This window comes from Apis cerana, linkage group LG16 (genome assembly GCF_029169275.1).
Source record: "Apis cerana isolate GH-2021 linkage group LG16, AcerK_1.0, whole genome shotgun sequence".
NCBI classification, from domain to species: Eukaryota; Metazoa; Arthropoda; class Insecta; order Hymenoptera; family Apidae; genus Apis; species Apis cerana.
Window position 1 is genome coordinate 5154735 of NC_083867.1, and position 26512 is coordinate 5181246.

The window sequence follows — 26512 nt, forward strand, 5'->3', positions numbered from 1 at the left end:
TGTATAATTGTGAAATATCATTTTTGAAGTAAAAGTTTTTTTTTTATGTGTAAGTTTTTAATAATTCGACAAGATATATTGACAAGATAATGTGCATTATTAAGAGTTTGAATATCCCGCCACTAAACGAAAGATATAATGAATGATAGTAACGATGATCTTTCTTTCGATTATATTCTTTTTATTTCTTTTTTTCTTTTTAATTCGGATCACAAAGTTAAATATTTTGAAGGCTATTATATCATAGTGATTTTTCAAAATTGTTGCTTTATTTATCGAAACATAAAGAATAAAGAATATAATTAACATTTAGGAATATAATTTTTTAATCACTTTTAATCATCTTTAGTGAAATTCAAACGAAAAAAATATTCTTAACTGAGAAAAAATTGGAATGCTTAAAATTTAACTAATCAATTTATTTATCGAATACTTGTTGAACAATACTTGTTGAACATAAACTTCTAAATGTTATAATATCATAAATTATACGTCCTTCAAATACATTTAAATATTTTATTTCGTTTGAAAATAATATAATTTAATTATTTATTCCATTAATTATACACAATGTTATTCAAAAAAATCATTAATTTAAATATTATTTTTTTTACACAATTAAATTTTTGAATGAGAATAATCAAACGACAATAAAATTAATACTTTTTTTCTCTAATCAAAAAGAAAATAAAAAATGAAAATATTTGATACGTATTCATGGAAAAAAAAATGTTTATTGTTTAAACATTTTCTTAAGAAAGAATATAAAAAGATTTGAAAACGACTTTTTATTTAAATGTAACTATAGCATTTGTAAAAATGCCATTATTATTTTAGTAACTTTTTATTTTTTTCTTTTTCAATAATTAATTTTATGAATTGTTAAAAAGAATTTATATATTATATAATATAATATGATATTTTATAAAATTAAAACCAAATTTTGAATCAATTTAATATTATTCTTAATTTCAACATTCGAATGGATCTTACGATTAATAAATAGGGATTATTAAAATCCCTATTTTCATGTTTCATGTATTTCCCTAGCATCGAATTTTCATACGTGTTTTATGTATTGTCCATAAGGATAAATCTTCAAAAAAGTAGATTGCTTCGTTTTGAGCTCGCTTATAGTATTATATTTTATAAATTTTTTGTCACTTAAATTAATGCAACTTTTTCGTAATATTAAGTACTCAATAATTAATTCATCATTATCATTACTCAACAAAACACAATTAAATATCATTAAATTTTTCACATTTTCGATTCGGGAAAAATTTACATAGTTTGCACGAATAACATTCCGTATAATTTCTCTTGCGTCTATTTACTAAACATTTCCATTAAACCCTATTTCAAACTCTCGCGCAGATTCGTAGATACGTCAAACGGAATGATTCAATGTTTAATCCTATAAACTGAAAATCCCGATTGTTAAAACATTGTTGATTCATGAAAAAAATTAAAGAAATTTAATATTTTACAAGTGAAATTTCGTTTTGAAAGGATATATCCGTTTATCAAATGACAACGTGTATACATTTGATTTTTTTATTCTAATAGGTTATGTTTGTCATTTTTTACAAAAGTTTCGATTTTTTACAATGAAAAGTTTTTTATTTATTTTACAAGAGATTAAAGGATTAAGAAAACAAGAATAAAAGAAGAAAAAAGTGAATACATTTTTATTTTCTGACAATTGGTTGCCATGACGAACGTTTAATTTCATTTTTTTCGCGGAATTCAATTAAAATCCTCGCAAGAATTGCGAAGGATTTGCGAAAGCATCGATCGTAGTATGACCAATCCTTTTACAGCAAATGAAATAAATGAAATTCAAGATGTAAATTTCGTGGAACTTTTTCTCCGTTCCCTCGTTAATTCTCGAAATGTCTCTCGAAATATATATATACACGAATTTCAAGCAAATTTTTTATATTTTTTATTTAATTCGGCCATGGTTAAGAAATAGATGTTAATTAACATTTTGAATTATGATTTTAAAAAAAATAATCAAACGAGATTTATTTTAAAGATAGATTAAATTTGATAGCTTGTTTGTTATCAATTATTTAATTTAATGAGATAATGAGCATAATAAACAAAATTATGTATTTATGTCACGTTGAATAATCAAATTATCCGTTATTATAATTATAATATATCATAATTACTGTTAATTAAATGTATTTGTGTAAATGAACAGAGAATGAAAAATATCAAATTGGCATTTAACACATTTCTATTAGATTTAATTATTTTCTTGTCCCAGCTCAACATCTCAAAGATTTTAGTACCATTTTTAAAAAAAATTTCTTTTTCAATTCTCATTCTCTTCTTTCCTATTATTATAAATAGAATTTTTCGTTCTGTGGACATTTTTTTGAAGAAGAATTAGCATATCGATTTATGACTCGAATAAATTCATAAACATTCAAATTAGAAATAATCAGTCGAATCAGTTGATTCGAATTAATACTTAATGTTTAGTTATTAAATTACAAATTCATACATCACTTGACCGGTGTATTCGAAGTGCTTTGACCATAAAGGGTCGCAATACCAAGTGATATTGCACCAGACAATAAAACTACTGATGTAAAAATGTACTCCTCGACTTCCACCTTTTCATTCTCACTTCCTTCCTAATTTATTACGATAAATGGAAGGAAAATAAAAAAAAGTATATATATGTGCATATATATATATATATACTTTACTTTTTTTTCTCCATTATGTGAAAGAATTGTCAATTGCAATTCTCTCATACTTCTTCATCTTCCTTTGACGTCATTCGTTGTATGACATTATTTGATATTAACAAAACAAAGTCGTTAGGATAAAGATAGCATAGCCCTTTGTTAAGTCTTTATGGTCGAGGAACTGTGGATGACGTGAGATGTATTATATCGTATGAACGATAATCATTATTGAATGTTTTCCTTTCGCTTGTCGGTCTTTCACGAAACAATTGAATGATAGGTGGATCGATTTTTTGTTAAAGATACGAAATTAATTAATCTTATATAATTATAACTGAGAATAATGAATTAAAAGAATGAATGTTTATAGAAATTTTTATTAAGAGAATTAAAGGGTAACAAAGAAACGTTTATAATTTTAAAAAAATTTTATAAGATAGCTTACATCTTGCATAATGATAATCTATGATTGTGTAAATATCATAATACGCACTTTGAATATTTTTTTATATTATTTTATGCAATGAAAAAGAAGATATTATTTCTAAGATTATTTCCATTCTGTAAGTATTTATTACCGTGCTTATTAAAAGCTTATGTAAAATTTTCAATTTCATGTTTGCGCTTGAATTGAACACCGACATTCCAAACTCAATAAAATGAATAAAATAGTGGAGAAAAATTATAATACTTAATTTTTTATTTTAACATTTGGCAGGATATGTAAACAAACATTCTTTAATTCCATTTTAAATGCTAGAAATTTTATTAAATTTGTATGTCTTTGCATAACTCGTAGTTGTAAGTTAACATACCGACCAGTTAATCCCATTGAATATTCAATATCTTGTGGTAATCATTGTTATCTTATTACTGTTCGAATCTTCAATATCTCATCTTTATTATATCTCGATTATCAGTTTATCATTTAAATATTAAATTTTTGCATCAAAAGATCTCCGAGGTGACAATATTATTTTCCAATAAGATGATTTTTTTTTAAGAGTTGACACACAGAGTTGATGAAACGAATCAGGAAAAGGAGAGGAAGGAAGGATTAAAAATTATTTGACACTTGATAATTGAACTTGGGATAGAATTTAAAATAAATTCGATATTACGAAGAATGATTTATGATAAATGATTCAGAAATTTTCCAAACGGTTCAAGTGATTTTCCCGTGAAAGAATTTAAATTGTGATACCCGCACGTACTTACTTATATATTCCGGTCCACGTGCAATGGAATTTATTCAACCGAATTTTTAATCCAGGATGCACATACCTTACGTATCTTCGAAATCGATTTTCTAAAGAATGAGCATTGCTACGTGGAGCCTTCATCCTGCATTTTCAATTCATTTTTCGCGAAATTATTCCTTCAATGTAATTAAAATTCATTTCGTTTATATTAAAAAATGCAGTAAACGGTAGATCGTTTGAATTTTATTATGATAAATTTTAAGCTTATAATTATTTTTTACAAATTATTATTTCTTTTCTAGGGATTAATTGTTTGAAAAAAATAAGTATTGGATACCTATAAACGTCAACAATTTATTATATTTTATTTGATTGCTGAAATAGCAGATTTAAATTACAATAGAAATAAAATATAAGTCTTGATTAAGTATTTAAAAAAAAAAAAGATTAGACACCTGTTGTTATTATTCGAAGATCTCCAACGACACTGTTGTTGTTTGTGCAACCAGAAATATCATTTGCTCGTAACACAAAATATCGAATTACACAATTAACGAGATGTTGCTCGAACTTCGTTATGGAATAATTCTGGAGAAAAGAGAAAATTTCGAAGAATTATATATATAATATAATATTGTTTGTTACATAATATTGTTCTGTGACAACGGAACCAAACTTTCGCGAGATGTTTCCTTTCCACGAAATCACGAATATATTCGTGAATTCAGTTTTAGAGACTTCGATCTTCCATTTCTTCCCTTCTTTCGCCTCTCCCTATCTCGAACTCTGTTGCATTGCAGTCTCGATGTTTAATTAAAAAAGTCGTACCTCGATTTCAATTATTAGTTATGTTAACACGAATGATTTGATAATTAATAATTTGTAAGATTCTCCAGTGAAAATTTAACCGTGATAAATAACGAATAGCTGGCTCGTTTGAGAATAATTGAAAATTATTGAAAATAAATTTTACGAAAACAATGGATTTGGATGACAGTTGATCAATAGAAATATTTGCGAAAATTGAAATTTTTACGAAATTTTTAGAAGTAGGAAAATTTAAAAAAAAGCGATTTAAATAGAAATACGAATTTACCCTTTAAATGTCATAGTATGTATTTTTGGATATTTATTTATTCTTTTAAATAACAATTTAACTATTAATAACAATCTATCCAATTGATATAAAAGCGTTTAAAAATTTTACTTTGATACTATAATTACTCGAAGATTTTTTTTTTTTTATTGAGAATTCGATGTCCTAATCGCGTTTGAACTTTGACACGAGAACTAAATTGAAAAAATTAATCCTATAATTATTCGAAGATTTTTTTTTTATCAAGAATTCGATATTCTAATCACATATTTTATATATATATATTTTTTCTGTGCATTATTAGATGTATATTTGCTCGCATAAATATCCACGAACGTGAGGAAAATGTGAGAAATAATCATTTCACCAACTCGTTCCTTTAATTGGTTTACCTTAATCGGATTGACCGTGTCAATCAGTGATACCGGTTACGATCGTTTCGCGGTTCATGGCATCAACGAGATACAACGGTATCTCGAATTTGCATGTGTGATCAGGGATGGATGTTATGGAAATTTCCAGTCTAAATTACACTCTCTTTCACCGAGTATTGGTCACCGATCGATCGCATTTTAATACCGTTAATTAATCCCAATTATATCGATTCGAGGATTTCAAATAAAAGAAAAGGGCCAGAGATTTGAGAGATTTTGATTATTTATTTCTTTCGTAGTCACCTACAGAATTTAAATTTTCAGAGTGTTTTGTTATTTTTATACATACGCAATGCATGTAACGATTATTATCGAGAAGAGGAATTAATTAATCTGAAAAAATCGATTGTAAATATATATATATATGTATACAGTAACACAGCGTGTAAAGTTAAGAACAATCGAATCGACTTTTCGACTTTTGGACGCGATACAAGTCCAAAGAAGGGAAAAAGAATTTTAAGAACATTAGAAGAAGAAAAAGTGTATGTAATACCGTGCAAATTATACATATAATTTCTTATGTGTCTGCAGATCTCGAAAGAAATTTGGAAAATTTCCCTCGTCTCTCGATGAATTTTTGAAAGCAATGCATCGATAATTATCGAACGCTTACTTACTGCGACGAGTAGATAGACGTTCGCCATGGTTCGTCCAATTCTCCATCCATTGAACGCTATAGCATACCTGAGATGTTTCTTGCACCGGGACCTATTATTGAAATGCCTCGAATTGCGCGTATAGCTGCGCGGCTGCGCAGTTAAGAGAACGCCTCGTTTATCTCGTTATAACGCGTTGGAAAGAAGAACGATATCTCTTAAAAAGAAGATAAAAGAGAAACGCGAGAGTGGATCTCTATATTATCGAATTGAAAGATTTGACGAACGTGATATTATCGCTAGTAAGTATTTAATTTTAATTGAAATATCTTGGATATATATATATATCTCTATGTTTTCGCGAATGACCGATAATAAATATTGCAGGAAGAGAAATTTAACATCGGAAATCGTAATTGAAATCTTATTTAATATTATCGGCGAACGTTCGAATTTTAATTTTGTGTTATTTTAATATATATTTCTATCGTTATAATACGGGAGAAACGAGGTATGTGAGCTTGGATATAGATGTTGTTTTAATAGTGGTAACTAACCATTCGAAGAGAACACAAGGGTATTGGAATATTTGTCATTGAAATACCATTATGGTGGATGTAATGAATTAAGTAGCATATTACGAATACTAACAAATTAATCGGGGTATTTATGTGTATCATATATGTTCATTATATAGTCTTTGATTATTAAACGTTAGAAAATTAATGTATACTGGGATGTAAATTTTAGGTTATAAAATTTTCTTCGTAAGTCTTTTCCCGAAACTTCATCTTTCTCTCTCTCTCTCTCTCTCTCTCTCTCTCTCTCTCTCTCTCTCTCTCTATCGTAGACAGAATAATTCTAAATTTTAATTACTGTAAATATTAATTTATCAAAGATAGTAATTATTATTTAATCAATTTCAATTTCGTTAAAGGAAATGATGTTAAATTGAAGTTCGTTTTAATCGAATAGATTACGAAGTACTGTTATTCGCAGTTGAAGGGGAGAGGAGTATCAAAATTTAAAGTAAAGGGCAAAGTTAAAGCCACATTGTCAAGTGGAAAACTGAAATAACTTTGCAGACAATTTTCATTCCGTCGTTAAACGAGAAATCTGAATGAGATGGGAATTGCTAAGATGGTGGATAAAAAGTTTGGCGAAAATTCTTCAGGTGGACAGTTGCCTTATAATTTCGAAATGTTTCTCTTGCAGCACGATCGATCGATTTCTTTTTTTTTTTTTTTTTAACATATGTATATATTTCGAAATTCGTCTTTTCTAAATATAAAACGAAAAAAGGTATTTTTCTTCTGTTAAGGATATAGGTATTAATTTTTTTTATTTTCATTATCATTCCCGTTTAACTCTTAATAACAAATCACTTTTTATAATTTTATCACGTTCAATTAAAAAGTATCTAATTTTCCGACTCGATAAATTGCAATCGATCGTACGATTTTTATCAGTTTATTTTACATATAACAAAAATGAAAGAAGCTTCCATTTCGAATATTATCGAGTATAATAATATACACATATATATATATATATATATATATATATATATAATTTTCACGTGTACAAAACTCGAATTAAACTTAGCACGGTAGGGGGAGGGGACAGAATCAATACAAAATTTAACTGGAATTAGACAGCGATTAAATCAGGAAATTGTACACATATTCGAATCGAAATCGAAATCAAAGGCAGGATATAGAATCGCCGATTTAAAAACGAAATTACAATATTTCGATCGCCGCCCCTCTCGATCATTAATCTCGTCGATAATTGAGTTTAAATGTTTATGAAATACCGTTGTAAATCTAAAAAAAAAAAAAAAAGGAAACATGGGTCAAACGGATGAGATACGTGTTAAATTTATTTGCCTCGTATCAGCCATATCGGCTCCGTTATTTTCACTGTTTCTCGAGGCTAATGCGATGCATGCAAATTTTGCACACGTAACCGTGTAAAGTATCCCTTCTTTAATAACGAATAGAAGAAGGTCAACTGTAATTTATATTCTTTCCCGTGAAATTTTTTATGTGAAAAGTACGCGTGAAAAATTTTCTTTTTTCTTTTTTTTTTAAATGCATAACTTTTTTTCTTCTTTTTAAAAATTAATCTCTTGCGCGAATTTTGTCATATTGCTTGCGATAATCCAATACAAAACAGAGATAACGTCAACTCCTAATTTTTAAATAATTGTTAAATCGATGATAAAATTTTGGAATGGAGGAGGTGAAGATAGGAGGGTTAAACGAATCGAGTAATTGTTAAATCGATGATAAAATTTTGGAAATAGATGGAGAGGATGGAAATAATCGGTTTGCAAACGAAAAAGAGAAAAAGAGAAAAATGGAGCGTGTACTTGTTGACCGGTTGACAATTGAAACTTAAAGAGGAAAATGTAGGCAAAGCTTGGAATAATAATTAACGAAGGACAAACGCGTTTCTAGCATTTCCATTAAATTCACTGGCACACAGCGGGAAATCAATCAGGCAGAAAGAAACAGATACGCGCATAATCGATTCGCTTTGCAAGTGAGCAATCTCTGTTCTCCCTTTTCTTTCTTTTTTTTTTTTTTTCATCTTTGGAAAATAATTCAAACGCCTGAATTGAAAAAGATATTTGAAAAAGAGGAAAATATATAATGCAGAATATTACGTAATATTTGAAGAAACAAGAAAATTGGAAGGAGAAGAAAAAATTGTATAAAATACAATGTTATTATATAATGTTCGAAGAAGAAGAAGAAGAAGAAGAAGAAGCATGATAATATTCGTGAGACAAAGAGAAATATAATCACATTGCGATTTCTGTATGGAGTATGGAAAATAATTTATCTATGAGCTTCATCCTGGATAAAGATAATTCGAAAATTTGCATCCCAACTCGAAAGAAATATCTTTTATTTCCCTTGTAAAAATTCGTTTCTCGTTAATCAAAAAAAAAAAAAAAAAAACAGATTTTTCGCAAAAAAAAAAAAAGCAAATGGATTATAAAATCATCGTTGAATAAAGCGTGCTTAAGCTTTTCTACTTGAACTCATAGAAGTGGTGTTTGACATTCCGAGGACAGATTTAAATTCTGCTTATTACTGGCAAAGATTACCATTTACGACTACCGGTCACCTCTATTTCAATAAAATCTCATAAAGGTTAAGTGTCTACGTTAAAAAAAAAAAAAAGAAAGAAAAGAAAAGAAAAAAAAATCGTTCGATTCCATCGAGGACACGTCCATTTATTATTATCCATCGTTCACGATTATTATTTTCGTTTGATCCTCCCGTTTCTTTTTTATATCGATGGGAGATTAATGAAAATTTACAAAATTTTTCGATGTCTCGAATTTAATAATATATTTTCCGCGATGAATAATATTTTTCTTTTATCCTCTCCTAATTTTTCTTATTGATGCATCGATAAAAACTCGAATTTCAATGCACCTCCGCGAATAAATAATATTTTCACTCGATTTATCCATACTTATATTAATTTAGAAAAAGAAAAAAAACAGCAACAACTCGGTCGATAAAATTTCACGAAAGAGGGAAACGCGCGAAAATTCAAAATTGTAAATTTACAATTTTCCAGAGGAATACCAACTAATCACAATCCATTATGTCGTCCTCACTTTTGTATCGTTTCCATATTCAATGAAAATTTTCAACACGAAACTTTGTATCGTGATCGTTGATAAACGATCGAAGCGGGTGGTTAAAATTAAAAATTAAATATTATTATTCGCGCGGGCCACGAGTTGTCGCGAATCTCGCCTCAAATATTTAATTTCAATGCAAATATCCGGTGTCGTATTGGTCTATGTCCCTCCTCTTCCTCCTTTCCCCCCTCCCCCTTTCCCTGTTATTTCATACATAATAATATATATGCAAAATGATAGAGCGTCTCTCAGCTCTATATCAAATTGTCGCTGGGATTGTTGCTCTCCTCGCCTGCGAAACTGTATTTTTGAAACGTGTGTGAGAGAGGATTGATTCGTGCGCGATATCACGATCCAGGGTGGAACGAGACGAGGGGAATTTCGTTTTCTTATTCTTGTTCTGTAGGAGGGATATGATTTTTGTTTTAAAGAAGCGTTATTATTATTTATTATCCTTTCTTTGGTACTGGAAAATATATTTGACTAGCTAAATTTTAAAGGAAAATGTCAAAAATATCGAAGAAGTGGCTCATATCTTGGGAATTTTTAATTTTCTTTTTTTTTAAAAATTCACAATTATTCAATCGCCGCAAAAAGAATCGCTGGAAACCGTGGAAATTTCATTGGGAAAAACGATCGAATACGTTCGAGGGACACGTCGGAAAAATCAAAAGGCGAGCACTCGTTAATTGAGGAGATTGATTTTGAAATTTTCATTATCTTTCGATCTTTCCTCTAGATCCTCTCGTCGTACAAAGCGTTCACAGGCGCAATTAGAAGTGGCGACACGCAAATCGAGGTTAATTAGGGGCTGATAAAGAAAATGGACGTTTTCCACGGAGGATAGCTCGCCCAAGTTGGTTGGGTTCAATTTGGAACGTCGAAATGAAATTAGAGTGCAGATTTACGCGATCGATTGCCACGGAATTAGAGTCGATTGTAAAATAGATTGGAGCTCGGTTAAGGGAAGTCCCTGATCGAAAAAGGGATTCTCTCTCTTTCCGTGGGTGTACACGCTCGCCGGTCAATATCCTTTGGGACTGGTTCGCTGCAAGGCGAAACTCTTCCTTCGAGCGTCTTTCTTTATTCGAATTCGAAAATTAAACGTTGAAAAATTCCGTTCTTTTCGATCGTGATTACACAATGCACGATAAAATTTAACGTGCAATAAGATATTTAGTTTCTCGAAACAATATATAGAAAGTATTTGTGAAATTGAAAAAAGACCGTATTCCAATTTTGTTTAAAACACGTATAATTCGACCAAGAGAAGTTTCTTCTTTTACACGTTCAAAATTTTATAGGAAAATGAAGAAAGATAATCCAAAGTGCACGTAAAGATGGAAAGATAATCTAATATCGTTAGAGATAAGAGATTTGTTTTGTAACAAAATTGGCGAGAAAAGTGTTTCCTCGGCCAAAAGAAAGAATACAAAAAATTCGCAGGGACTTTTTTCTGTGCTGAAACGGCGAAAGTTTTGTCCGCGCACTCTTGTGCAAAAAACAGTGGAACGCTTCGACGATTGATATTACGTTCAACTGGCTAAATGATTATGGGACGTCGAGCCGTGTTATAGCCGTGTCGAGTGGACGTGACACGTACACCGTTGTGCGTGTAATAATTTTTCGCTTAAACGTTTTTTCTATATTGTATACGACGGTTGAGGGATGAACGGATGAGGTCACCTTTCCTGCGAAACCAACTTCCTCCAAACGCTTTTAACGATATTATATACTCGTTTCACAACTCTAATATTATTCTATGTAATTAGTCGACGAATTGCGATGCCGATTCTTGTTCCAAGAATGATTAACCCTCGCGTATATTCGATCGAAGATTGGATACGAAATATTCCTCGAATACATCATCCTACGGTTCCTTGAAAATAGTAGAATCGTTTGAACGAAATACGATTGTTGTTTCAAGAATAATGAAAGGTTGCATCTTCCAGTGAAACATTCCTTTTAATATCATTATCATCCTCGTTGGAATGTAGCATTCTAATTATTCTATTAATATGACTGTTGTTCCAAGAATAATTAAGCTCTACATACGTATCAAAATTGGAATTAAAATGTATGGAACTGTACTGTAAAAATGGAATAAAAAATTTTCCCATCTCTATGATAAAACTTTTTAGATGAAGTGTCGATTGATCCATATTTTTTTTCTGAACTGAAAACAGTTTTCGCAGAATTTTCAAGAATTCTCTCTTGACGATTTTTGACGAATGATTCGAAGGGAACGTTTCAAGAAAAGAAAATCTCTTCAAGGAAACGCAACTCGGAAATTAATTTACTCGGCCAATGCAAACAATGTGGATGAGGATTCCATCCGTCCGTGACGCGTGGAAATAGGTACATTGTCGGACGATATAGGAACAAGGCAGGAAACATTTGAAAATGGACGTGCATATTCATGATTGAAACGTGTGCATGTCAAACATGTCACGGTGAGGGAGGAAATTAGATTTTGTCCCTCGCACAGTGATAATCTTTTGCCAACGGTATTTCGATGTGATCGATTCTATCCTTTCTCGATCTTCCCTTCTTTAATTATTTTTCAAATTACATTTCTCGTATATATATATTATCTTTATATGTTAAAATTTAATCAAATCCATGTATAATTTAATTGCTCGCATTATATATATATAATGGATCGAGATTAGGAAAATTTATTTCCCTTGTAATTTCACTTTTTTTTTTTTTACACAGATTTGACAGATTTCTATCGTATAGAGGGATATATAAAAATAAAAATCGAACAATTTTTCGAACGATATGCTTCTGACAAATTACATTTGTTTGCAGTACGGTCTGTCCTTATTTGTTGAAAGCGTAGATAGAGATGAAACGAAATTGAATATCAATCTACCTGTTATCGACAGTTTGCGAAAATGATAAAAAATGATAAAAATCGATCTGAATTAGAGCGCACGATTAAAATCGAAATGTTTAAATTGACGCAATGTACGCAACGTGTATCGTCGCATCATTTTATTATCGATTACTCGAGGGCAAATTTCAAATATCCTCGCGATCCGATCTGAGCAGGGATTTAGGTGTGGAGCGAACTTTTGGCGAAAGTGTACTCTATCCATTAGGAATTTTCGATAAAATGTGTTGAACCTGAAATCTCGAATTCCGCGTATCCGTCACGGATTTAAATTCTTTCGAGAAAATACATTTATTTACTCGAGGAAATTGTATATAAAATAATTGTATATAAAATATATATCGTTACTTGCGATCGATGAATTTTTATCATCCTTTTTATCATAATTGTTTATATTTCATTTTTCTTATTGGATCGAAAGAATTGAAAAAAAAAATTATTTTCGGATTTCGAGAATGATGGAAATAAGAAATTTTCAAATTGTTTCAAATTGTGCGAAATATATTGTCGTTTACGACCAGTTTTCATCACCTTTTTTATCACAATTGTTATATTCTAATTCTATGATATATTCTAATTGTTATATTCTATTTTTTCTATTGGTTGGATCAAAGGAAGAATCGTATGCATAGAGTTATTCGAGATTTTAGAATTCTTCGAAATTTCTCATACGGATTGGAAATCCTTGGAAATATAGGAAAAGAGAATTGTGAATCGCGTTTTGCCCAAATTTCCAGAGTTCCAAATTTCAGAGAAATCATAAAAATGGCAAAAATCTTTTGAATCTTGATGATTTAGGGATAAAGAATAATTCGTATAAAAAGGATTGTCAAAAAATTTTTGCAAATACGAAGAAAACGAATTTCAAGTTGAAGAACTGAAAAATTTGGAAAATTTCTGGTTTTCTTCAAGAATTCTTAAATCTCAAATTTTGGATTCGAAATTTTGAAATGAATCGAAAGATCTGGATTCATCCTCCAATTATTCCGCTTATACGAAATATTCGTTCGATAATTTTTAATTTTTTCTCTTCGTTCACAAAGAACGTTCACAAGTTTCTGTATCGATATAAAACGAGGCCAGCTAATTATTTTCCTTCTGATTAAGGGTTAACGAGAAAAATCGAGATAATTAAAACGAAGTTGTAAGATAATTAATTAAATTTTTCGCTTAAACTAAGAAAACATTTTTTCCGGTAAACTTGCTTAGATATTCTCGATTTCTGAACAGGAAAAAAGAAATTTTTTATTCCAAAGATGTAGTAAAACTGGATAAAATGGATGGCAAAACAACGACATAAAAAAACACAATACGATAAAAAAATTATTCGGAATAATTTTAGAATATCATAGAAATAATCTTGAATTATAATGTATATCACGTATATTTCCATTTATTATATCTCGACTTTAAATATTTATGCGAATTTATATTTTTATAAACGTAACGTTGGCATAAATACTCTCGATTCGATTATAAATTTGCACGAAATATTTAAAAAAAGAAAAAACAGAGAGAGAAAATTTATAATATATTATTAATCGAACGATAATAAGTCTGGTAAGATTTTATTCTAAAACGTTTATTTGGCACACATTTGGAATAATGAAAATGTGAGAAATTATAGCGACATGCAGTAGTATGTATCGAGCGCCAACTACGTCTGACCATATACAATCCACTATCACTAGCGCTTCTCACATTTTCTCCTTCGCACTACATTTTTATTCCGCTGCACGTATCATTTTTTCACGTCAATTCCGTTTCGTATCTTCATACGAAAGTTAAAAGTTTTTTACATTTAAAAGAAAAAAAATTGTTTAAAAATACGAATGCAATACGAATCTATTTTGTTTACGAATTATTTTAATATCGTTGAAATTACTTTTAACCGTAATTATCGTATTTCTATCATTTTAGGATTGTTAAAATTTTATTATTTAAAATTATTTATAATTTTCTATAATATTTTCGGGTTAAAAAGATTTTCTAACAAAGTCGAATCCCACGAAATATGATGATACCATAAATCTGGGACGTGAAACGTGATACCTTTGACAGTAATTTAACCGTAAGGGATCGTCGGATTAGAAACCGTACGTATAGACTCTTGTTAAATACACCAGTAAAATATAAACCTCTGTTTAATATAAGATGAAATATATTTTGAAAATTTTATTACAACTAATTTTTATATCGATTATTATTTTTCTATGCTATATTTTCTTTTAAATGCCTTAATAATTAAACTCTGTGAAAATTTTCTTAATGTATTTTCGATTTTGAGAAATTTTTATTAAAAGATTCTTTAATAAAAATGTAAATACGATATAAAGAAATTGAAAGATGCTCTCTTTTTTCATTTTTAGAAAATTTTTTAAAATTTGGAAATATCCAATTTCCTATTTATCAAATTAACCCTCGATCTCGAGTTTTAATTTTGTTAAAACGAGATAACGCTCCAAGTGTTTTCAACTTCTAATTAAAATTCGTAGTTTTAATTGTCCATAAATGATTACATTACAAAATATCGAACTAAAAATCTTTATACATGTATACATAACTAACCGCTATGGTTAAATTAACAATTTTTTAAAGATAGCGAATTTTAGCAAGCGTTACGTTCGAGAGAAGAGAACCAAACCATTCGAGCCAAATGTATCGAGAATATCGACTGTTGGTAATCGGAATATTACCACGATCGATTTATTTTTTAACGAGTTATCGAAATCGTTAAAGAAAACCAAGTGTATCGAGAATGTCGAGAATCGATTGTTAGTACTTAGAGAATATCACGATAATTAACAGATTTTTGAAAATTATTAAGAAAATAGTCGAAGTAATAGCGATAGATTATTGCCACTTAAAAAAAGGTTATGACGAAAGAAACTAGTCGGTTGGACAAACGAGTATCAGAATTCAGGCGAGTTTCGATAACAAGGTCACAAAATTTCTTTGCTCGGGGAACTCGTTTAAAATAAAACATTTCGTTTCTACGTGAGTTGAATATTTCTCCATCCGGAATCATCATTGTTTATAAGCCATTCGGACTCGTCAAATATTTATATATGAAATTTTTAAATTCACGAATAACGATGCCATAAAATCACGAAGTTATAAAATATATAACGCGATACGAATCTTGATTTTGGCTTTCAATTTAATCTCTGTTTGTTTTATCACAAATGTTCGATAGAATTTGACATTTTGGAATACCTTCAAATAGGGAACGAGTCTTTCGCGAACGAGAAGTTCCATCGGACTAAGTTTCTACGGCTATCAGAAATTCGAACAAGTTTGTTCGACGTTTCATCGCACAATTTGAAATATACTAGTGATACAGTATTTACTAGTTTCGAAACATGTTCGACAATTAATAGAACGACTAGCTTGTTCAACTTTGAAACTCTCGTTTCGAGTGCGTTCACTTGAAATTTGAAACTTGAAAAGAAGGTGTTAATATAATTTGTTTGTACTCTCTCTGTGTGTGTGTACATGTGTGTGTGTGTCAATTTTTGTAAATACTTTCGTAAATAGTGAAATTCTCGCATAAATGTGTTTTGTCGAAGAGAAATTCTTTGCAAAATTATACATCTCGAACAACTTGTACAATTTATCTTGTTTTTTTTTTATAACTTCTGATTTTTTTCCAATATTGAACAATTAGTGTTATATATTTTTTTAACGCAAATAACATTCTTGGCAATACTTTACGGCAACGTTTAATACGTTTTCTCGGAGGCGTTAACGCGTGGAAGGGATACGTTCGATGTAATTCACGATGTAATGCGAATTTTATAAGCGAGGCGCTTAGGGAACAAGCCTTAGTAATAAAGCCGCATAAAAATACAAACTTTTACGCTCTCTATTACGGTGAGTTTCAGAAATATATACTTTCGTTACAATTTATATTATGATATACGTAACAACGAGTTTTAAAAAAAAAATCTTAAAATGGATATTGAAATTAAATTGCAAATATATATATCTTCCTGTCATAACTGTTATAAAATTATAAAAGAAGAAGAATTATCCTTAAAAATAACATCGAAAGAAAAACAAATTGGGAACAAATAATTTGTTTATAATTTCGCGAGCGAAAAGAAAAAAAAGAATATTACTCCCGTTTTTATTGAAACACATGCGCAAGCAGGTGACATTATTTTTCTGGAGGGCGAAATTGCAATTAGTACGATGGCGTAAATATTAAATCGCACGTTAAGTCGAATGTTATCATCGGTAGATAACATGCGAGGTGGGTAAACGCAAAAATTAGCAGAAATGACGAGCGGGTCGTACTAGAAAAATACTGTTTCGATATAACTGAGAGGGAATAATAATAATAATGTTGTGAACGTTAATGAATTATTCGTTTTCATTTCCGCGAAACTTGTGCCACGGGCACAATACAAATCCTGTGCACGCCGATCGCTTCACTGTTGACCTTTTCCCATTTGTATTTTAATCACACGACAATCGTGTTCCCCATTAGGCACTCCGGTTCCGGAGTTAATTCAACTCGTTTTCCCCTCATTGTTGAATTTGACTATCGTGGAATTTTTCTTTTCATTTTTTCGTCGAAAAATAATATAAGAATTGCGTACTTTCAATCTCAAAAATTCCAACTCTGCTTCTAACTTATCCTCCAGTTTCCGTTATCATTTCGGTCCTTTTCAAAATTCCAATAGGTTTCTGTTCGGATGGAAATACGTATTCTAACGCCGATCTGAAATTTTCATTAATAACGTCAAATTTGTCATTGCGTCCGTGCTATACAATCATACAGATGAGAGATGAAATACAAATATTGTAGTACAATATTGGACGTACGTGGCATTTGTAATTCGGCTTAATTGTAATCCCCCTATCTGTTCCATGTTGTATTAGATCTTATGTATCGATCATCCCTTTCCGATCTTCTTTGATGTCGTGGAAAATTGTTATAAAGGAAGAAATCTTTAGTCGATATTTTACAAATATCATATAATTCTTGATAATTTCTAATCGTAAAAAAATATGTATCAAGAAATTTATACTTACTTCCATAAACTTTTTTAAATTTCAAAGAGTTTCAAATAAATTTTATTTTTCTATTCGACGTGGTTATCGGCCCATATGTCGATCACAGGTAATTAAAATATATCCCAATGTTATATTATTATCCATTGTCCGTTATTAGGAGTGACCCTCTTGGCACAGATGTTACACACCAGTTTGATATTCTGAAACGAATATCATCTGCGATGGCCCCGAATCCCAAAGCTCTTAGGGCCACTCCCATAGTTGAGGAATTATCTTATCGCGACGATATAGCAATATAAATCTGAAAATGTACGATCTGTAATCTTCTGCAAACGTAAAATATCGATATTTATTAAAGATAATAAGATCGAGATGTTAAATGAATTTTTTTCATAAAATCGTTGCCAACAATAATGGAAAATGGAAAAATTAATAAATGATGATCCTATTTATACGAAATATATATTATAATAAATATTAGATTTTAGAATTAGAATTAGAATTTCCTGTTTCACTGGAAATATCCTTCTTCGATAGTAATGATCAAACATGTCGCATGTTGTTATCCTGTTGATCTCGTTACCTGCTGCACTAAACATCCGTCCAACAACATTATAACATTGCGAATAATCCAAAGAAGTTTCAACCTGTCATAGTACGATGCTGTTCAACGTCACTTTAAAATACGAAATTAATTCATGAATAGACATGGAAAAGTTACGATATATGTTTGAACGAAAAATGTGGTACAAAGAAGCTTGGACAAAGAATGATATTTCATTTTATTGTCGATTCATTACGAATAATTAAACAAAAGAATGATTAACTTTGAAAAAACTAATATACAAGAGAAACAATCGTGAATACGTGGAAGAATAGCTGCCTAGTTAATTTAACTTTGTTATCTACGTACGTGAATAACCTGGCAGGTTGGAAAATTAAAATTTATTCAGTCGATTCCATGGTTGGTCTCTGTTGTCTTGGATTGATATGAAAAACATAATATAAAAGAAGTTTGAGTCATGCGATGAATAATATCGATTCGATCCATCATTTCCCAAGATAATACACGTGTGATTTCAAAAATATACATAATCATACGATTCTTCCAATTAAACATTAAAGCATTAAATATCTTCAAGATTTTAAAAGATACATTTTAAAGTTATATTTCGAAAATTTAAATATTATACATTATATAAATAGTTAAATATGTACTGCAAATTTCTTTGGATATAGAATATTAAATTTTACATTTTGGAAAAATCTCTCTAGTCACTTCTTAGGAATTGTAAACGTTATTATATTATAGAATGTTTTCTATAATATAATAAATTGCAAATTGATCAGATTTGAAGATAAATGATCGAATATCGAGTAATTTCAACATAACCTCATTATTACGCATCATACAATACGGCACGCTATCTCGTAAATCTACTTTTTCACTATCTATCAGGTGATATTTCCTGTGTCCAGTTTAATAGAACGCCCCTTTAGCAATCTGATATCTAAATTGCACGGGAAGTTGAACGCAAATTATCATTGTGCATTATGCGCCATGCTTACTCGTTATGCTAATCCACATCCCGTGATTTAAACTGCGGTGTGACACAAGTTCGAGAACGTGCTATGTGTTCCACAAATGACAAAACAAGAACTAACCTTCAAAATGGTGGCGCTACATGTTTTCTAATTTACCAGCTTGCTTAATGATCGTGTCGTTGGATATGTATCTGTTTCTGCAGCTGTACAAGTTCGATGAATTATAACACTTGGAAAGTGATAAAGTTAGAAACGTGAAGCTGCGCAATAAAATAAACTCTAGTTTCAGAAACTTTAATATCAGGATTTCGAATATCGTAAATTGCTTAATTTCGAGTGTCTTTTTTTTAGAATTCGTGAGAATTTCATGAAAATGATTGTATAATGATATGTGGTCGAGATTAACCAACGGAATGTGAAGATTAACAGATATAATGATTAAATAGTATGGAATTATTCGGATTTAGATATTGCAGTTACAAGATAACCAAATTCATGATATGTCGAATTAATCTTTAGTGAATCTTATTAATAAAATGCTAAAACATTGATTTGTTAAATATAATTTTAAATATTTCAGGAATATATCAAAGTTGTATATTTTGGAATAATTCATAGAGGATTCTAATGTTTCCTAGTGACTTCTAACGGAATTTAAATGTTATCATTTAAATCAACAATTGTTCTTTTGTGTAACATAAAAAAATCTTTCTTCACTTACACTATTTTTTTATCTCTGACAGTTTCCTGGATATTATTGTGTCCACAATATTGAAATTGATCTTTTTCCTTCGATATGGGTGATCTGTCAACAAAAAAAAATATATTCAATATAGACAGTGAACCGAATTGGTGAAATAATCCGAAAAAAATAAATCTAGATGAAGGAATATTTTTATGTTATGGAAAAATTTGTTTTTAGTTTTTATTTTAATATCGTGAAAAATTTAATTATTTGATATTAATTAAATACAGACAAAGTTATAAATATTTATTTCATCATTAATTCTTTTAAACTATCAATTAATTTAAATGTTTTTAGGAACTTGAGAAGAGGAATGGACAAAAACACAAAAGATTAAAATTTATAGGAATGCAGGTTTTAATTACTGTGAAATAGTTTTTAAACAATGGTAAACGAGAAATAAAATGAATTTCGAACGAAATTAAATTTTGTTTTGATAAAAAAAAAAAAAAACTCACGTAGAGCAAAAGCAAAAGAAAAAGCAATAAAAATCATTGCATCGTTTTTTTGGCAAAACTTGTTGTCCTATTGAAATCAAATTGAAAATGGTAAAAAACGAATTAAATATTATTAAAATATTTTATACATGTCTTCTACATATCTTTCATCTATTTTTCGTTAAATTTACCAGGTACATATATCAGGATTTCTCTTTTTTTTAATCTTATCTCTCTGCAGTTTCTTGTAATTCACCAGGAATAAAAGAGTTTTAAAATTATAAGCTTTAAAAGCATGAAAGATAAGTGGCACACTTTTCCTCAAGATCCTCTTAATTCTGTTTTAGAAGCATTTAGTGGGAAGAATTATGAATATTTCTATTTACTTTGATCGTTGCATTGAAAAAAATTATTTCTAAAGTGAAGCTTGAAACTTGTTCAGTAGCTTATCGTGGCATCATTTAGTATCAAAAATTATAGCTATTTTTTGCGCAAATAACTTTATTAATTTAATCACTAAATTCTTTCGTAAAAAAAAAATCGAATTCGATAATATTTTTAATTTTTAGCTTAACAAGCAATTTTTACAAATCTAAAATTACATTATTTTATAATTCGAATCAAGTTATTCTCACTATGTATATATATATATACTTGATACTCTGCAATAGAGAGATTATTAAAGATGTGGATTAAATTATAAATTCGTGAAAATGATAATAGAAAAAATCATTATCAATAATCATCGTCATCAAACGAATCTTATCGTCGTTTTCATTGTGGTTAACATGTAACCAATTTTTTTTTTCTTTGTAAATAATCCGCAAAGAATAAAGGAATAGGAAGTCGACAAGGGATGTTGAAAATAATGAGGCATCAATTTTGAATAACTGTTCTAGCAAGACGTTCGTTCGAGAACGAAAAGAATTGAAAGTAACGAATAAGATGCTTATTGACGTTTCAAAGTGGATTTATATCGAAAAATAAATTACGCCGTTTTACAAGAAAGAGAAAACATCGAATAAATGACAACTGCTTTTCTTTCATTCCATTTCTCGAAGGGAACTCTGATATATCCAATAGATTAGATGAAAAATAGAAACGAAGTTAAATGAATCATCGGTAATAGTAAAATGTACTTGAACGAGTCTCTCGTTAAACGAATATGGAAAAGTTCAAAGGTTAAATCAATTCGATGTACTTTTAATTCCCTTTCTTTTATCGATGAGCTTGAGTGAATTATCAAAAAAAAAATAATAATTTCCGATAAATATCAAAGATTTGAAACGAAGAATTCCGAATTCATGAACAAAAATCGAGTTCTTTTTCAGTTTTGTTTGAGGAACCGAATTGTTTTCGAACTACCCTTGACTTTTTTTCCAGTTTACCAAGTTGAAGCAGTTCCGTGAAAAAACTTTTTACCCGTTCGTGATCACCAATGGGAATCAATAGCCCTTAAATTATTTTTAAAGACAATGGGAGCAATAATTGGCGACAAAATTTTCACGGGACATCGAATTTTTCCACCGTTGATTGCTTTTTAAAAAATAACAAAGGTACTCTCTGGGGCAATCAAACATTTAAGAACTGATTATTAAAAATTAAACGACGACCTCTCTTGCGATTCTTTATCTTTTTTTATTTTCTTTTTTTTTTCTTTCTTTATTTTCTTTCTTTTTCAAATTATTAATTAAATTGTTATTTGGATAATCCTTTTTATATTATTATCTATATTGTTCTTACTTGTTCTATATTTATTAAATTTTATTTTTATATCGTTGCAGATAGAATGAATAAATTCTTATACGAAATTTTTATTTATTGGAAATAATATTAATCAAAGTTTTGATCGTTAAGTAATTCACAAAATAATAATTAAAAAAAGCTTTCAATTGATTTGCGAAATTCATGGCCATTTCCATGTGTAAAAGTTTTCCTCCTAATCTAATACTCATTCTTTAATTTTTTACAACTTTTTACGTAATAATATTTCATTCAAATATTCCACAAAATTGTGCGAATTTTGCATCACTTTGATTCATCCACCTAGGAATTAATCCTCTTACCTTCGACGAAAAATTCGACAGAAAGAGATAATAGCACAGCGTATAAAATGAAAATTTACATTGGATCAAATGTTGATGCGAGGGTGGAGCCAAGAAAATGAGAAGGTTAGGAATTTCTGTGGTTCATTAATCATAGCTTGGCCTCGTTATGATACAGATTTATAGGGACGATCTTTCTCCAACAATAGCTGCACACTATGATTTAACAAAAATTGAGAATCTCGTTGTTCAGACAGCTCTTGGATCATTAATCACGAACAACTCTGTATTACATAAATTTTTGAGTCTAAAATGAAAGTATTCTTTACAATTTTTTTTTTTTTAATTGATTTGGTAAAAACTATGTTTTGTAAAATTGGAAAATTTATATCAGAATTTTTCTAGATCATTCTTGGCAATTAAATAGTTAAATAAATTATTTAATAAATAAATATATTAATTAAATTATTAAATATCAATCAAATATAATACGCTATAAGAGATTAGTGATCTTGACTTTGACATTTTTCTAATTAACTTTTTAAATAAAAAAAAAAAAGTTGCGAATCGATACATGACTTTTAATAGCTTCGATAAAAATTATTAATATAATGATGGATGTGAACAGATGGAAAACGAGAAATGGAAAAAGTTAAAGAATTAGTATTCGTGAAAAGTAAAAATTCTTATGTGAATTCTTAATGTGAATCCCGTGTATCTATGAGTACATTATAAGAACCATCTGTCGCCTCGATGTTTGAACTTTCCTGACTTTCATTATGGTTCTGTCTCTCCACCACCGCCCTACCTTCTAATCTTTAAATTTCATTTCCAATATCCCAAAGGAATAAATATCGTTTCCTCGCGGGATATTACGAAAAATTGTATTCATGATTAATTACACGTTGCAAATATCCATAATAAAAATCAATGAAACAACAAGATGAACAAAATTTCCATTTAAATTTCCATCGTTTTATTATCTGATCTGAAGTTTGGAATGAAAAAAAAAAAAAGAAACGATGTTTATCATATTTCTTCTCTTCGAAGAATTTGCGTCTCTGACGCCAAGTGGACAATATGTAAATTCTTTGTTGCATCGCAAAATTATGCTGGTTGTTCATAACCGTTTATATACATAAACTGTCGCCAACAGGAATAGCCTCGTAAACTGGGGCTCTAAGCACTATTTAATTATATTCACCGGAAGAGAAGTTTGTAAACTTTGCCTCCATCTTCCTCCTCCCGCCCTCCCAATGTTCAAGACATCGAAATTCGATAAGCAGTTCTTTGGAACCTACACGAAGCACCTTCTTGCTCATACATAATCAAGGCCAAGTCTCTTGCCCTAAGAGAAACTTTTTAAAATTTATAGTATAATGATATATAAATCCAACAAAATAATATTAATAATTTGAAATTTATCCTTTTTCTCCTCTTCGTTTCATTGTTATTCCACGTCTGATGATTTCATGAATCTCAACTTTTAGGGATTTTTTTTTTCCACTTTTATAGGGAATCCAATGTTTCGAAGGTGGTTTACGAATAAGAACCAATAAGAACATCTACACGAAACGTCTTTTCGGAAGATCCTTTAACGAGAAAAACGTAAATTGGATTCACCATTGAGTCTGGTTTCTACAAATCGATTTCCATTAGCATTCCATTCCAACCAGCTTGTCCTATTCTTCACCAACACCTTCTTCTTTATCTCCATATCCGACCACGATCAAATCTCTCTCGTTCTCTGGGAATCGCATCAGTTTTTTTTCTCTCTCTCTCTCTCTTTCTCTGTACACGGAGAATCAAATTTTATCGTTAAAACACCTTGCACTTTGTTCTCGCTCTCCGATTTCTCAAACGACGATTTCAAATTATAACCGTCATTTTCCAGATGGGAGCGTGTCAAAGCTCTCTCTCTTTCTCCCTCTCTCTTTGTTCCACCTGTGTCACTCGCTCGTATATAAACGCTCGTAAAAGCTTCGAAATGTTCGGATCGATAAGAGACGCGATGCGTTAAATTCTTTTTTCTTTTTACCTCGAAACGCTTGAAATTCCTTTATTTCCCTCCCTCACAAAGAACAGATTTCCGTCCCATCCATCGATCGAGTCACAATTATGTACAACAACAAACGAATTCTTCCAAGAAGAGAATTTTAAATCTTCCACGAATTTTTTATTTCCCTTGAATTACTCGAGTCCCCAAAAATCTATTCCTCCTTTTTCTCCTCCTTCTCCTCTTCCTCGCCTTTTTTTCCTCCTAACGCCTCTCTCGAGCACGTGCATACAACCGCTCGAAATTCTTGTCAAGGTGAAAAAATGAAAAAGGGAGGGGAGGGGGGAATAGAAATCGAAGGTCGCAGTAGATTGATATAGGATTTTCTCTCTTCGTTAAACGAAATAATATCGGGCATAACCGCGTCGCATTCCATATGTTCGTTGCACATGTTCGGCGGAATGAAGATACGTTTCAAGAAATGAAAATCCAATTAACTTCGCGGATTCGAGAGTCGGACAAAACCAATGGGAAAGGCATCTCTCAATTCCTCCGAATTCCTCCGATAATTGGACGATAATCGGGGGTGGGGAGGGATTTGCGAGGATCAAAACAAGGTATTCGAAGTTCGATAATCGATAATAACACTAGCTGTTTTATCTTACGAGGCCACACATGGCGAAAATTTTTGACTCGAGAGAAATGTGTTATTGTTATTATCGATTGATGACCACTCGAGAGAATCGATGTCAGGGAGGGGGAGGGGGAGCCTGTCTTTCTTTAACTTCTTTATTTTTAGGTTAGAAAAGTTTTCATGAAAATTCACAACATTCTCTCGCACGAGCATTGAATTTGAATTCGTGTACGGAGTTTCATTTTTGAAGGAAGGAAATGACGTGGCGGAAGAAAGAGTCGCTCTCTATTTTATCTACCAAGTTTGTTCGAATTTATTTGGTATATATATACAGTTATAGTTGTCGCTGTTGTCTTATTTGAATTGGTTGGCTTCGTATTATCGAGGTTAAAAAAATTTTAAAAACGAATCTTACTTGTAAAATAAGTTTTAGCCACGAGCAATATGTTCCTACGTTCCATTCTCGTTCATCCTTGTGGTGTGAATAAATATTATTCGATCTTGAAGATTCCGTCATTTCTATCCGAGGCTCGTGGGGAAAAAAAGTTAAATTATCTTGAACATTTTCTTCAATCTCGCGTTAAAAAACGAAAAGAGGAAATTGGAAATGTATTGAGAAAGAAGAGAGAAATTTTATCGTATTCGAATTATTCTTCAAAATTTGTCGGGAACGAAGCCACGTGAAAAATATAAATAATAAAATTCCTCGACCTTCGATAAATAGTCTTATTAACTCAATTTATAAAAGTATCTGTTTAATTTCAAGTTTATCAATTTGCAATAATGAAAAATTGTAAAAAAAAGGCAGCTTTAAAACACGAAAAAAAAAAAAAGAGAAGAGAAACGTGTTAAAGTCAACGGGAGACTATTTCAAAGTTCTCGGATAAAAACTTCGAATGTGGCAGTTTTTTTTAATAATAAAAGTTTTATAGGTGCCATGTCGTTATTTTTTTTTTTCGCTACGTTTTGTGTGTCGAGACATTTATGAGCAGCCACAGGTGAAAGTAAAAGGTAATAACATTCCACTTATACTGATAGGAACGAAAGTTTATTCGTTGAAATTTATGATTTTGATCTTTTGTAACATCTTCTGAAATTCATTTATCCCATATTTTCAGATTTTATTTGATTAATCGATCGAGAACTTCGTGATTTTCCCCTTGGATTTTATAATATATCCAAATCCAGTTGGATTAAATTCATTTTATTTAAACTTTTTATTATCGAATTATGAATTGTCCAAATCGTCGATAAATTTTCCATAGTAATATATTGTTCTTATGTTGATGCGAGACAGAATTCGTAGAATTTTAATAGAGATATTATCCCCCCATCATCAAAGTGCTTGTTAACATTCTGTGCAAGATTAATGAGAAGTCATTCTGTAAGAAGTAACCATGCAAATTTACAGTTGGGGTTCCCCATCCACGCAATGTTTACCTTCTAATGAAATTTCCAGAAGATAATCCCTTTCGACAATTCT

At 30.1% G+C, this 26512-nt stretch overlaps 1 protein-coding gene and 1 long non-coding RNA gene across 18 annotated transcripts in view; one reads left to right on the top strand and one right to left on the bottom strand.

The window, feature by feature from the left end:
* The window catches only part of LOC108000414 (uncharacterized), a 39867-nt gene that overhangs the window by 440 nt on the left and 12915 nt on the right, over nt 1–26512 (top strand). Inside the window, exon 2 of one of the 4 annotated variants that reach the window (XM_062086676.1) lies at nt 5975–6341. The exons of the other annotated variants lie outside the window; for them this stretch is intronic. The gene's annotated coding sequence lies outside the window, so the exon portion shown is untranslated. The remainder of the gene's footprint in view (nt 1–5974; nt 6342–26512) is intronic. 4 annotated transcript variants of the gene reach the window in all.
* On the bottom strand, nt 14749–19972 carry LOC108000416 (uncharacterized). 14 transcript variants are annotated; one of them, XR_009833191.1, is made up of 5 exons: nt 19293–19307; nt 18541–18606; nt 17646–17928; nt 17436–17524; nt 14749–17331 (listed from the first exon to the last, which is right to left on the bottom strand). It is a non-coding gene; the product is annotated as an uncharacterized LOC108000416 (long non-coding RNA). The 14 variants fall into 14 exon arrangements; XR_009833190.1 differs by having other exon boundaries at nt 17646–18303; XR_009833187.1 differs by lacking the exon at nt 19293–19307 and adding an exon at nt 18211–18303 and having other exon boundaries at nt 18541–19284.